We start from the raw sequence: 13,398 nt of genomic DNA, 5'->3' as shown, positions 1-13,398 counted from the left end.
AGAATTTTCAGAAATCCCATAGGGAAAAAATCCTAACTATATATACCTACTGGCGACAGCCAGTAGGTAATATATATATATATATATATATATATCTATATATACATATATATATTCAGGCTCCGCAGGTTTCCAACCGGCAACAAATCAGCACTCACAGCAGAGATTAAACCAGGTACGGTTTATTTTGCGCAACAATCACAAAACCAGACGCGTTTCAGCACTTGCCTTCGTCAGTGTCAGCTGGCGACGGCAAGGCGGAAATAAATAAAGGCATTACTCGCTGAAAGTAAAAACGGACCATAATACAAATTAAAGCGCCATCTTTAAGTGATGAAATAACGCTCATTACAGTGCAAAGGTAAACTTTTTTCGAGCAATGCATATATAGCTGTACAAATTGATCACTTCTCAATAAGTTGAATTAATTAAGGTATCTGTTTTCAAACATTGAGCCCTGGATGGGCAATTCATTGGTTCAAAACTAAAACCCAAAATCATAAATCAGCATCAATTTCATTGCTCGATTGATCATATTCCTGCGCTGGTAAACAATTCAAAAGTTCTGTTCCCCATAAATCTTTGAATAATTGGCAATGCTTAAGGCCTGGATGGCCATATTAATAAAACTCCAAATTAAATTAACCAAAACTTACATAACCATACTAAATCAAATCCAATGTCAATTCATCAAAGGGGTTGAACTGTGAACCAATTGATATCTTAAAGCATTTTGATGTAAGTGCAAATTTACTCTGACAGTGACACAGTTCAGGACACGATAGTCGTGTTTATAGGTGTGATAGTAGCTCTTCCCCTGCATTGAGTCCTCCTGGTGACTTAGTTTGGAGGTCGATAATATATCGTGACTCCAATCGTCTAAGTCTCCGTTTCAGATTTCCACCCCTAATGTCTTGAGGGATGCAGTCTAGGCTGAAGAAGCTAAGCTGAGTCCTATCGCTATTATGGTGACTAGCAAAATGTCGGGCCATCGGATAGCTTTCATCTTTGTTGGCAATGGCCCGTTGATGCTCTAGGATCCTGAGCTTAACTGCTTTCGTAGTGCTCCCTACGTACATCCGTCCGCAGGGGCACTTCAGGCAGTACACCACAAATGTGGTTGAACAAGTAATAAACTTGTTAATTCTGATCTTGGACTCCTTATGTGGCACCTGATAGCTAAGTACCCTCTGGCTATTACTGCAGGCCTTACATTTTCCGCATGGATATGAGCCATGCATAGCCTGCAGTTCTCCTTTGGACTTTCCCGGACCATGTCATGAATGATGTAATATGTGACATCATCAGCAGTGGATTGCGGGTGCGCGATATATAGTTATTGCAACTAACTATATATGCGAATTTCTATGGTTTTGTGCGAGTAAATTAAGGTTTTGTAAATGCTAATCCCTAACTATATATAGTCTATAACCTATGGTTTTTTCAGTGAATTTTCAAGGTTTTGTAAATGCTAATCCCTAACTATATATGGTCTATAACCTATGGTTTTTTCAGTGAATTTCAATGTTTTTTTAATAGCAAATATCAAAAGCTGTCAAATGTCAAGTACGTGATAGGTAAAAACATTTTGGTGTTTTTGCACGCTGATTTGCTTTGAACGCTGCCCCCCCTCCCCCCCCTCTTTTCTCTTAGGAGTACTCTCTCTTTGCAGATAGTGAAGGGTAGTTAACGCAGGCCTTTGCCCCCGTTGTAATCCGTCGTGCCTGCTTCTCTCTCCATTTGATTGATTGTTATCCAAGCATTTACTGTTTTAGAATTGGTTCTCTTTGGTTCATTCTCTATTTACAAACAAGCACAGAGTCGTAATACTCTGTTTAGTCTTTGCAGATAGTGAAAAATCGTTTAAAAAAAACAAAAAGGAATCGAGCAAAATCAGTAGGCCACTAATGGGATCTCTTTTTGACCTTGCTAAAATAGAAACATTAGCAACAACCCCTCATAAGAAATACGAAACTAGTGAGATGAACTGAGCTCGACACCATGATGACTGCACGACAGCTCGGCTCCGCCACCCACCCCGCCCAAAATAACGACAAACCCTATGCAAATATTATAAATATATACAACACACCAGCAAAGTAACAGGGTAAAACGTTTTATTAAATAACTATTTACATTGCAGCCTGCTGCAACATCCATCACTGTTCCTGTTGAGGTAGCATAGCTGGCGGCCAAGGGGTGGAGGACCGTTGTGCAAATTGCCCGGGGACGACACCATGCGCCAAGACTCGTCCCCAGTACATCCAGAGCTGATGTCTGACAAGTTGTGTGTGAGTATGCCTTGCTGATGCCGCCACCCCCACCACCACCTTTTTGTTGCCTGATCCGGCTAGCTCAATCGATCGAGCATGAGACTCATGCACTCTGATCTCCTTGGCCTCAGTCAAGCATCAATAGTAAGATTTTCATACGTGAGTGTAGGTTCATGGTTTTCCATCCACAGACTAAAAGCCTGGAGTGGGAGTGAAAGAACAATAACTAGGTAAGAAGGAAGGGAGACGCTGTGGGAAGGACTCTGGATATGGTATGTTCCTTGATCCCTGAGTTGCTTCGATATCACTGCCTTGCACAAATGGCATAAGTCCTGGATGTTGGGTGCCATAGTTGAGAGTTCTGAGCAGCGCTTGTAACACTGTCTGAAGCTTATTTGCACCTGCTGCAGCTTCACTATTCTCAAAGTAAGTGGGGGCTGTTTGTGGACCTTACTGCATTGGAAAACAATGTGATGCGGTGCCTCCCTGAACCGCTTGACGGAGGCCCCCGAGGGGCGGTGTGATGGCGTGGACTCGGAGGGGGCGCTTGGCTCCGACCCCCTCCCCAAGTCTTGTTGCCCTGGTGTGGCCTGAGATCGCCCCCGACATAGGCGGCCGGCTCCCGGGGTCAAGCGGAACTTTTTGCCTTTTGGTGACTCTTCCATTCTGAACATTGTCCCACAATCCGTTTGACCTGAAGACACGTCCTGCGGTGCCCTAGTCCGACCATCACATATTCTTGCGCCAGGAGACGGCGTGGGATGCACTAGAAGGGAGAGGCGGCGCGAACGAGCCTCCCCCACCTCCCCAGGTGGAGGTTTTTCAGGCACACCCCAGCGCTTCACACAACCAGCTGAGTTGCGCCCGCTCTTGCGGCTACAGCGTCTCGCCCACCATCCACTTGAATTGCGCCCACTCTTGCGGTGCAGCGATAGGCGGCTGCAACAGGACTCTTAAAATGGCGGCCGGCTCTTCGGATTTAGGCCTGGTCCACTAAAATGGCTTTGGGACACCTTGGAACTTGGACGCTTGACTGCTAGGGCATGGACCCCATTCCCGAAAGCGTCCCCTCAGCCTTGAAGATTCTACAAAAGTCACCGGGGCCCCCGACTCCCGCAGACTTCCGGTGGTGAGCGACTGCCATGATTGCTCGCGGAATGGCCACGACGTAGCCACAGGGTGCTCTCATGCTGACGCCAGCTTCAATCTGAAACATCCAGAAACACTGTAGACTACCAATTCGATCAGTTCCGGTGGAGCCCCAACGTGAACCGGTAGAGAAGAACTTGCCCTCCCCTCTTTGACTGAAGGTTCTTGTTGCCTGTCCCTTCTGTTGTCATTTAACAGAACTTTTTGGACTACTGAAAGGGGTTGTGTTCCGACCGCTGGTTGGTGGAGACATTTTGACTATATTCTGGACCTGCGTTGTCGCGTAATGCGTCATATGACGCGCCACGTTAGCGCACCCGGAAGTGCTCCGGTGCGCGAGGCGCAGCTTCCCGGAAGCGATCCAGAGCGCGGCGCGCAGCGCGTAACGTAAGCATAACAGGTCATGTGACTAGTTTATAAAACTTTTCATTGGTTCATTTTACTTTTGTTATTCTAATGATGAAAGGCTTGGTCATATGACCTAAAAATAACGCTTTTCATTGCTTTCGAACATTTTTTTTCCCAAATGATGAAAGCCCCACCTTTTTTTTCTCACTCTGATTCCTAAAGCAAAGGACCCAGATGCATTTACAGTTTATCACTAACAATGTTCCAGGCTAATGTATTTTCCCGGAAAATTTACAACTGTCCTGCAAGTAAAATATTCCTTTTTCGAGAAAAAGGGCGTTTCTTCGTCCCATGAGGGAGCCGTTGAGCAAAAGAGGCTCGGCCTGCTGTCTTAGTCGCTGATAGGCATGAATATTAGATTCTTATCGATCACTTTATGTTGCAGGAGTAGAAAACACAACAGCCCTTGACCATTTATCTTTACTGCGTTCCTGCGTATTATACCTTTTAACCGTCATGTAATTGGACTGCTTTATTTCACTTGCTTTTTACTGATTCGAAAACAGTGGCTATTATTCAAAACTTTACCAATGTAAGTACTACTACCATGTTTTGTTTTAAAAACCTTTATTGTGAAAATGTCAGTATACAAATACGGGCCTATAACCACGTGAGCTGGCCACGGAGCAAACTGGAATCGTATATGATGAGGGGACATTTACACTGTAGAACAACGTAACGGGCGACCCATTAGGTTGGAAGAACTAAGGTGTCTAACATTTGCGGAATCGGTGGACGTACATTTTATAATTAATGTATAACAGGGTCAGTTACAATAAAATTATCTAGATATACATTTGCGGGCAAGTACCATGGGTGACGTTAATTCGAACTTTCAATAGTACAGTAATCAATAACACATCAGAACTTAATATCAATAGGGATGTCCAAATGTTCAACCAATTCTCGTCCCCGCCCGCCATGTGCTTCAAAACTGCATACGTATCTCGTGATATCAAGGTTGGGCAACCAGTACACAATAAGGAGTTACGAGTCCCATTTATACCGGCGCCATTTTGGGCGAGGCCGGGCAGGTCCAGGATATAGTCAAAAAGTCTCCACCAACCAGCGGTCGGACCAGAACCCTTTTCGGCAGTCCAAAAAGGTTCCGTTAAATGACAACAGAAGAAATAGGCAACAAGAACAATCAGTCAAAAGAGGGGACGCTTTCGTGAATGGGGCCCATGCCCTAGCAGGCAAGCGTCCGAGTTCCAAGGTGTCCCAGAGCCATTTTAGTGGACCAGGCCCAAATCCAAAGAGCTGGCCACCATTTTGAGAGTCCTGTTGCAGCCGGCTATCGCTGCACCACAAGAGTAGCCGCAATTCAGCTAGATGGCGGGTGAGTCACTGTACCGCAAAAGCGGGCGGAACTCAGCTGGAAGGCGAGTCAAACGCAAAGAGGCGCCCCACTACAGATGAGGTGGCTCCACCTGGGGAGGAGGGAGAGGCCCGTTTGCGCTGCCTCCCCCCCCGGGCACCCCACGCCGTCTTTCGGCGCAGCATTGTAGGATGGCCACACCAGTGAATCTTGCTGGACACCACCTCGGTGCCATCCGGATCTCGGCGCGTTAGAGTCACTGTACCGTAAGAGCGGGAGAAACTCAGCTGGATGGGGGGCGAGACGCTGTACCCCAAGAGCGGGCGGAACTCAGCTGGATGGGGGGTGAGGCACTGTGCCGCAAGAGCGGGCAGAACTCTACTGGAAGGCAAGTGAAACGCTAAGAGGCGCCCCACTGCAGATGAGGTGCCTTCACCTGGGGAGGCGGAAGAGGTCCGTTTACGCCGCCTCTCCCCCCCCCCCCCCCCGGGCACCCCACGCCGTCTTTCGGCGCAGCATTGTAGGATGGCCACACCAGTGCGGCAACTTGCTGGACACCACCTCGGTGCCATCCGGATCTCAGCGCGTTGTGCTGCCTTTGGCCTATTCGCACATCGGTCCTCTACTGACGCCACCTCACAGGCCAACGGATTTTGTAGGCTTTTTATAGCCCAAAGCCGCATAACAGGTCATGTGACTTGTTTATAAAACTTTTCATTGGTTCATTTTACTTTTGGTTTCCTAATGATGAAATGCTTGATCATATGACCTAAAAATAACACTTTTCATTGGATTAAAACATTTTTTTTCCCAAACGATCCATCTTGTAATTTAATTAAACCGAAACACAAAATGGCGAATTCCCGTTTCGCTACCGGTTCGCGAACCGGAAAGCGCTTCTACCGCGAAAAATCAAATTTTTTTTATTTGCCCCACGGGACCCTTTAATAACTCCAACATCATTCCTAGGGGGTCAAGAGGGGTCTACCTTGCCCCTTTTCATTAAATTCCCCCTTCGTTTTTCTCCTCCTCTTGTCTCTCGATCCTACCGAGAGACAAGATGGCGGCCGTTCCGGACTGTTTAGAATGTTGACAGACACCGGAGAGCCAATCAGGTTCGCTTCGCAAAGTTCCGTAACGCGAAAAGTACGCGAACCGGATCGCTACCCGGGACGCTGTCACAGATATATCTGTTTTTTAAAATGTTAATTTCTCAAAATCCACTGGAGCACATATATTGAGACCCAGCAAAGGCACATCGGGCTAACAGTCCCTACAATTTTGCCAAGTTTCGTGCAAATCCATTCAGCCGTTCGAGCTAAAAGTGAGGCCAAACGCCCTGTAGAAAACTCAATGTTAAAAACGCGTTTTGGGACCCCCCTTTTTTCTCTGCCCCCCCTTGACGAAACCCCCCCAAATTTTCAGGGGCTGCTCAGAAACAAAATGTGCCATTTTCCTGAAAATTTCAGCTGATTCCGTCCACAAACGCCAAAGTTATTTGACATAGAATTTTCAAAAGTCCCATAGAGAAAAATCCTAACTATATATATATATATATATATATTAAAAGCAGGCACACATGCACTTTGCTGATTAAATGCTATTACTTCCTGCTTGAGAAAGGCTGCTCGCCGAAACGTTGCTGAAGGAAGTCTGTTTGCGCTGCTCTTCTATGCCTGAATAAAAGCCTCTTGCAACCAGTATTGGGCCTCACCTGCTTTGTGACACTGGAAGGGTGTGCTGATGGGTTTTTCTGAGCCCATTTTTTTTGTGAGGCCGCCTTGAAGGGTCGGAGGCTCCGGAATCGGGAGACTGTGTGCTTGATACCATTAACGAGGAGCATGACCCACCCACGTGCCATGAACCTACATTAGGACTGCTACTTTAGCGGATTTTGGTGCGAGGCGGAAAGGATTCGTGAGGGAAGACACCCTCCACGATCGTGCTGGATCCAAGTGGCGCGTTCAGGCAGCACGGGGAAATTGAGAACTTACTCCCGTGTAGGTAACTTGCCTGACTGCTTGATTTCAATCCCTTACTTTGAATAATGACATTGTCATATGAGAACATTTGAAAACATCTGCAAAGGCTCTATGAAAAAAATACAAAAAGAGAACTGTCAAAGTAAAAAGGTTTATAAATGGACAATGCATTATGGGACTGGTATTGCAAGCGTGAAGTCACGTGAGGAATAATCTTTTAAAAGCAGGCACACATGCACTTTGCTGATTAAATGCTATTACTTCCTGCTTGAGAAAGGCTGCTCGCCGAAACGTTGCTGAAGGAAGTCTGTTTGCGCTGCTCTTTTATGCCTGAATAAAAGCCTCTTGCACCAGTATTGGGCCTCACCTGCTTTGTGACACTGGAAGGGTGTGCTGATGGCTTTTTCCGAGCCCATTTTTTTTGTGAGGCCGCCTTGAAGGGTCGGAGGCTCCGGAATCGGGAGACTGTGTGCTTGATACCATTAACGAGGAGCATGACCCACCCACGCGCCATGAACCTACATTAGGACTGCTACTTTAGCGGATTTTGGTGCGAGGCGGAAAGGATTCGTGAGGGAAGACACCCTTCACGATCGTGCTGGATCCAAGTGGCGCGTTCAGGCAGCACGGGGAAATCGAGAACTTACTCCCGTGTAGGTATCTTGCCTGACTGCTTGATTTCAATCCCTTACTTTGAATAATGACATTGTCATATGAGAACATTTGAAAACGTCTGCAAAGGCTCTATGAAAAAAATACAAAAAGAGAACTGTCAAAGTAAAAAGGTTTATAAATGGACAATGCATTATGGGACTGGTATTGCAAGCGTGAAGTCACGTGCGGAATAATCTTTTAAAAGCAGGCACACATGCACTTTGCTGATTAAATGCTATTACTTCCTGCTTGAGAAAGGCTGCTCGCCGAAACTTTGCTGAAGGAAGTCTGTTTGCGCTGCTCTTTTATGCCTGAATAAAAGCCTCTTGCAACCAGTATTGGGCCTCACCTGCTTTGTGACACTGGAAGGGTGTGCTGATGGGTTTTTCCGAGCCCATTTTTTTTGTGAGGCCGCCTTGAAGGGTCGGAGGCTCCAGAATCGGGAGACTGTGTGCTTGATACCATTAACGAGGAGCATGACCCACCCACGCGCCATGAACCTACATTAGGACTGCTACTTTAGCGGATTTTGGTGCGAGGCGGAAAGGATTCGTGAGGGAAGACACCCTTCACGATCGTGCTGGATCCAAGTGGCGCGTTCAGGCAGCACGGGGAAATCGAGAACTTACTCCCGTGTAGGTAACTTGCCTGACTGCTTGATTTCAATCCCTTACTTTGAATAATGACATTGTCATATGAGAACATTTGAAAACGTCTGCAAAGGCTCTATGAAAAAAATACAAAAAGAGAACTGTCAAAGTAAAAAGGTTTATAAATGGACAATGCATTATGGGACTGGTATTGCAAGCGTGAAGTCACGTTAGGAATAATCTTTTAAAAGCAGGCACACATGCACTTTGCTGATTAAATGCTATTACTTCCTGCTTGAGAAAGGCTGCTCGCCGAAACGTTGCTGAAGGAAGTCTGTTTGCGCTGCTCTTTTATGCCTGAATAAAAGCCTCTTGCAACCAGTATTGGGCCTCACCTGCTTTGTGACACTGGAAGGGTGTGCTGATGGGTTTTTCCGAGCCCATTCTTTTTGTGAGGCCGCCTTGAAGGGTCGGAGGCTCCGGAATCGGGAGACTGTGTGCTTGATATATATATATATATATATATATATATATATATATATATATATATATATATATATATATATATATATATATATATATAAACTCCTAACATACAATCCCATTCAAGGACATCAGATGCGGACCACTTCGAGCTGGATTCAAGGTGCTTTATTGTGCCTTATCACACAGCATGACGCATTTCGACCGGGTCTCCCCGGTCTTGATCACATGACGTGCTTGGGTTATTGACACAATATATAGTGATGTGAAAATGGTAAAACACTCCCCCTGATATGATGAAGCTAAACAAAATACTTAATCACTATTTTCATTAAGCAAGTGTCAACACACTTGTTTACAAATTGATATCTGCCTTTGTTTAAACATGGAACAACCGTGTATTGGTAATTATAGCCAAATGGCTAACAGCATTAGTAAGTCTGTAACATGCAATTAATTGATGTAAAAAGGACCAAATTCAGTGCAGTTGATTGCATATTCAGGTTTTTCTAAAATCATTTGAGGAGTGTGTGTGCTAATAAATAAGTAAAGTGGTAGTGCAAAAAAGTGCTAATCGCCATTGATTCAGGTCCTTTAGTACATTATTTTTGGTGTATTTTATACACGGTATACATTTCAATTTTAGGATTTAATTTCTTTAGTAGGGGCCCCTACTACAGTTTCTTTGTATTTAGTGTTTTCATGGGATAATCATGAATGTTTTTAATTATATGAATTCTGCACTAGAAAACAGCACTTTCACTTTTTCAAACTATTTGCACTATGCTATGATTGCTGCTCTATACCATTTACATTGGATTTTAGTGTTATAAAAATTCATAAAATCCACAAATTGTGAATTAGCACTAAGCACTTTATTATAACCCCACAGGGGGTAAGTGCAGTTTTTTAGGCTTCTCCCTTGGAAACAATTTGAGATTTTTTTCTATTAACTTCAACGAAATGTTTTTAGTGAATATAATACATATATTTATTTATTTTATGTAAATATGTATATATGTCGTACACTTTAGGCATACTTTGCACAATTTTTTACCTTTGAGCAAATGTAAATACTCACTGTGAGTTTAATTGTTTTTGAATGTATAGACTTTGGATATTTATTCGCAGTCTTTCTTTTGTTTCCATGTGAAAAAGCCTAATGAATTCTTAGTGGGAGGCGGTAATGTTGAAGTCCGCCCTTTGTGTTGATTATTTAAATCCAATGATGGTAATGTGACCTTACCATGTGATCAAGACTGTGGAGACAGTCGAAACGCGTAATGGCGGACAGGCTTAGCAACATGCGCAAATAAAGCACCTTGTTGTTTGGCACCGAATTTGGGTTCAGCTCTTCGTTCTTTTGATACCGATTGATTCTACTAATTGGTGGCGCAGGCTTGTGCCAGGACGAGTTTTGTCTTATATATATATATATATATATATATATATATATATATATATATATACAAACTCCTAACATACAATCCCATTCAAGGACATCAGATGCGGACCACTTCGAGCTGGATTCAAGGTGCTTTATTGCGCCTTATCACACAGCATGACGCATTTCGACGGGTCTCCCCGGTCTTGATCACATGACGTGCTTGGGTTATTGACACAATATATAGTGATGTGAAAATGGTAAAACACTCCCCCTAATATGATGAAGCTAAACAAAATACTTAATCACTATTTTCATTAAGCAAGTGTCAACACACTTGTTTGCAAATTGATATCTGCCTTTGTTTAAACATGGAACAACCGTGTATTGGTAATTATAGCCAAATGGCTAACAGCATTAGTAAGTCTGTAACATGCAATTAATTGATGTAAAAAGGACCAAATTCAGTGCATTTGATTGCATATTCAGGTTTTTCTAAAATCATTTGAGGAGTGTGTGTGCTAATAAATAAGTAAAGTGGTAGTGCAAAAAAGTGCTAATCGCCATTAGTTAAAAATAGCTATTAAAAATAGTATAGCTAAAAAACGACATGTCTAAAACAGGTTAAAGGTGTATATAGGTACGTAAATCTGGAGTTAAGAATAATACATTTATACTCACCTATTTGCTCTTCGATATGATTGACATGATATTCTGTCCAGACGATATATAATGTGTTTCTGATATTCTATCACTGATCTATTTTTTTTTATTTTAAATTAGTTTTTATTGCAGAAACCATTGCATACAATAAATCACCCAACACACTCATGGTGTCCCCCCGCATAGTTCGAATAACATAGTGTATACACAGCCATTCAGCCCGTATCCGGGGGCCGGGCGGCATAATGTTCCAGATTGCCAGCAAGACATCATAGTGAGCATCCCCGAGGGACAATGGTCGAAATCTTTTCATGTATCTGCATTTTACCCCACCAACCCGTAACCCAACCCCAACACCGTCCAACATAAGCTAACAGCCCGGTCTCATGGCGATACTGCAATCCCGCCCCTCAGACCCTATGAGGGCCCTGTCACGACAGTGCCACGTGCCCCTGCCCCTGCTCCGCGATCTGTTCATGCTCTACAAACCGTAATGGCAGTCACAGGCCCGGTAGTGCCTCCGCTCCCAACCTGGATCCTGGTGTCCAACCCACCCCTCAACAGCCCTAGAACAACACCCATACCCTCCCTCCCAGCAACCGCTAATGATGTGTGCCGTGTCCCTGACTCCGGTATGGGTCCCGCTACAGATCTACTTATACCTCCACACTCGTAAGCCTCGCAGTGTCCTCATGCCCCATCCATTCAATCCTCATCGTCCACCAAGGAGTCACGCAGAGCCTGCACTATCAACTCCCACGCCCGCGCTGATTCCAGGCTCTTTTCATTGTCAAGCTTGACTGCTTGTCTCATACGGCGCACACTCTCGCATTCAGACCACCTCAGCAATTCATTCGTCCACCTCCTCACCGACGGTCCCTCCCTGGACTTCCAGTGCCAGGTGATCTCCCTCTGCGCCAGTATCAGCCCCAGGTCAATAAATTTGCTTGTCACCTTAGTGTTTTTTGTGTGTGGGAACCAGAGCAACAAGCACGCCGCCATATCAAACTCCACCTCCCTGTTGGTCACTGCATTGAGGAGTCCCCCAAACTCCTCCCAGTAGTCCTCCAGTTTCGGGCAGCCCCATAACAGATGATCCAGATCTGCCTCCAACGCCAAGCACCTCGGACACCGCGCCTCCTGTACCTGAAAGTATCGTTTGATCTTCTCCGGCGTCAAGTAGGCCCTATGCAAAACATAAAAGTGCACCTGCTGGAAGCGCGCGTTCCTCGTGCCCTTCCACGTACGCTTAAGGATGTGACCCCACACCGTGTCCGGAATGGGCCTGCCTATGCTCACCTCCCATTTCGCTTTCAGGCCCAGGAGCGGCTCCAACCCCTCATGCAACATCCTATTATGGAGGCAGGTCACCACTTTAAAGGTGCCGGCGGCCATCACTACATACTGGCAAGCCATAGTTGTGTCCGGTTCAATGAGCCCCTCTCTCCAATGCTTTTGCATGGCCGCCACCACAGCCGCATGCAAGAGGAAGCTCCCCTCCGGCAGCCCAAACCGTTCTTGTAGCGTTTGGAAGGGCACCAACATTCCATCAATGTACAAGTCCCCCACTACTTGCAGTCCCAGCTCCTCCCACTCCAATAATGGGGACCAGTTGCCCTAATGCGGCAGCGCAGTCAGCATGCCTACCGGTATCTCCGGGGCATACGGCCGGGACGCCTTCGTCCTCCTCAGGCTCCTCTGCCAGCATAACCTGAGCGTCCGCTCCTCCATAGTAAGGCCTCGCGACTCCAGTTTCTGCTGCATAATGATATAGGCCAAGACATGACGCTGTATCCCCTGCTCTCGGTCGCGTTCCGGCCCTCTAAACACCCTAGCCACATGCTGTGTGAGAACCTGAAGCTGCGCGGCCAAATAATACAACTCAAAGTCAGGGACGGCCACCCCCCCCTCAAGCTTGGGACGGAGCAACGTGTTCAGTGCCACTCTACGGCGGCAGTGTCCCCAAAGGAAGTCAATGACCAACGTCCGCAAATCCCTGAAGACCCTCTGGGGAATCCAAATGGGCAGCGTGCGAAAATAGTACAAGAGCCGCGGGAGCGCCACCATCTTCAGCAGAGCCACCCTACCCAGCACCGACAGGGGGAGGGATGCCCAGAAAGACATGCAACCTTTCAGCGCCCGTACGCACCGCCCAATATTGCCCTCTAATAAGTCCGCGACCTCGTGGTAGATACGGACTCCCAGATAAGTGAAGCAAGATGGCTCCCAGACCACCCCTATATCACGGGCGGGGCAGGGCGTGGTCGCTCTAAGCGGGAAGACACACGTCTTCGTCCAGTTAACCCTGAGGCCCGACAACCGACCAAACTCAGACAACATCTCCATCGCCCCTTCCAGAGCCCGTTCCGTATCTTCCATGTACAGTAGCAGATCGTCCGCGTACAATGATATGTAGTGCAACTGCCCACCTCTTGCAATCCCTGCGTGCATGTCTCCCGACCTGGCACGTACCGCCAGTGGTTCCATCGCCAGT

The sequence above is a fragment of the Lissotriton vulgaris genome, chromosome 2_1 (assembly GCF_964263255.1).
Source record: "Lissotriton vulgaris chromosome 2_1, aLisVul1.2, whole genome shotgun sequence".
Taxonomy (NCBI): Eukaryota; Metazoa; Chordata; class Amphibia; order Caudata; family Salamandridae; genus Lissotriton; species Lissotriton vulgaris.
The sequence above is the reverse complement of the archived record's forward strand: the minus strand, read 5'-3'. Positions refer to the sequence as shown.